Below are 2,500 nucleotides of genomic sequence, written 5' to 3' on the forward strand. Positions count from 1 at the left end.
CTTTTCACAAGGATTCTTTTGATATATAATAATAGCGATTCCGATAAATATTTATTTTTTTATGAATTTTTAAGTGAATAAACAATTAAAAATTCAAAAAAAATAGAAAAAAAATATTTTTTTCCCGATTCTTTCTCCAATATTCCTGATAAATACCCACACACCCACATATGGAGAATGGTCGAAAATGCTCGAGTGGATATCGAGATGTCCGACGAAGCACCACTTGGAAGGGCCGAGGCACGGGACGCCCGAGCTGTTGCTCGGGCCGGCACGGGACGCGCATGGGACATCCCGGGACGGCATGGGACGCCCTCGCTACAGCTCGGGACGGCCAGGTACGCCCGAGACTTGGCTCGGGACGGCCTGGGACGCCCTCGCCATAGCTCGGGACGGCCTCGGCACAGCTCGGGACGGCCTGGGACGCCCTTGCCACAGCTCGGGACGGCATGGGACGCCCGAGACTTTGCTCGGGACGGCCTGGGACGCCCTTGCCACAGCTCGGGACGGCCTGGGACGGCCTCGGCACAGCTCGGGACGGCCTGGGACGCCCGAGACTTTGCTCGGGACGGCCTGGGACGTCCGAGACTTTGCTCGGGACGGCCTGGGACGCCCTGGGACGTCCGAGACTTTGCTCGGGACGGCCTGGGACGCCCGAGACTTGGCTCGGGACGGCCTGGGACGCCCTCGCTCCAGCTCGGGACGCCCTGGGACGGCCTCGACACAGCTCGGGACGGCCTGGGACGTCCGAGACTTTGCTCGGGCCGGCCTGGGACGCCCGAGACTTGGCTCGGGACGGCCTGGGACGCCCGAGACTTGGCTCGGGACGGCCTGGGACGCGCTCGGCACAGCTCGGCACAGGCCGGGACGCCCGAGCCGAGCTTCGGGTCGCACGAAATCTCTTCGTATTCCGACATATTAGAAGCTTCCCATCATGTAGTAGGCCGAGCTTTGCCCTTTGGATGCCCTATGGTGCTTGGCGAGCACTAGGGAACGTGCCAGCACAAGTGCTGTGCACGCTCTGGGGAAGGAGCTCAACCCTCCCCCTTATAGTGCAAAGTTATTGTTTTTCCTATTTTCACAAGGAAACATCAATTTTTTAACCAAGCATACTGGGCCTTTACTCCTTCGTTACTCGTCGGAATCCAGCAAACTTATACTCGTTGGAAAGGTCTTTTCGCAAGGATTTTTTTGATATATTATAATAGCGATTCCGATAAATATTTATTTTTCTATGAATTTTTAAGTGAATAAACACCGGAAAATTCATAAAAAATAGAAAAAAAAATATTTTCTTCCGTTTCTTTTCTCCAATAATTCATAAATAATACCTCAATAGTATTAATGAAGAGAGAGTCGAAATGGCCCGGGTGGATTTCGAAATGTCCCACGACCCCATAGAATGCACGGGCCAGCCGAGCCAAAAGAATGGGACGCGCACGGGACAGCATTGGTCAGGCTCGGGACGGCACGGGACAGCACGGGACGCGCATGGGACGGCACGGGACGCGAATGGGACGGCCTTGCTAAGGCTCGGGACGGCATGGGACAGCACGGGACGCGAATGGGACGGCCTTGCTAAGGCTCGGGACGGCATGGGACAGCTCGGGACGCGCATGGACGGCCTTGGTGAGGCTCGGGACGGCCTTGGTCAGGCTCGGGACGGCATGTCACGGCCCTGGTGAGGCTCGGACGGCACGGGACGCGCATGGGACGGCACGGGACGGCCTGGGACGGCCTTTGTGAGGCTCGGACGGCACGGGACGCGCATGGGACGGCCTTGGCGAGGCTCGGGACGGCATGGGACAGCACGGGACGGCCTCGGCACAGCTCGGACGGCACGGGACGCGCATGGGACGGCCTTGGCGAGGCTCGGGACGGCATGGGACAGCACGGGACGGCACGGGACGGCACGGGACGGCCTCGGCACAGCTCGGACGGCACGGGACGGCCTTGGCGAGGCTCGGGACGGCATGGGACAGCACGGGACGGCCTCGGCACAGCTCGGGACGGCACGAGACGCGCATGGGACGGCCTTGGTGAGGCTCGGACGGCACGGGACGCGCATGGGACGGCCTTGGTGAGGCTCGGACGGCACGGGACGCGCATGGGACATCATGGGACGCACATGGGACACCTTATGGGGATCATCAAGGGACGTTGCACGGGACATTCTTTCCCACGAAGGGCATTTACATGGGACATCTTAGGAGTCGAGAGCCGGCACATGGGACAACGTAGTTCACACGCACGGAACACTTTACTTTCGTTTGGAACGTCGTGGGATCTTTATGTCCCCATTAGCACCGAACCTTTAACATGCTAGGAAGCTATGTTCGATCTTCTCGAAGTGTCGATGGAACTTCGATGGATACACATCCGATCCGATGTTATGATGATGTACTTTCTCCGAGATCGATGTTGGGGCCGTATTCCGATGTCATGATGATGTACTTTCTCCGAGATCGATGGGACGGCCTTGGTAAGGCATGGTTCGGCC

Source organism: Eschscholzia californica, unplaced genomic scaffold (genome assembly GCF_041429995.1).
Source record: "Eschscholzia californica isolate CP2 unplaced genomic scaffold, dmEscCali1.0.p SCAF_8, whole genome shotgun sequence".
Lineage (NCBI taxonomy): Eukaryota > Viridiplantae > Streptophyta > Magnoliopsida > Ranunculales > Papaveraceae > Eschscholzia > Eschscholzia californica.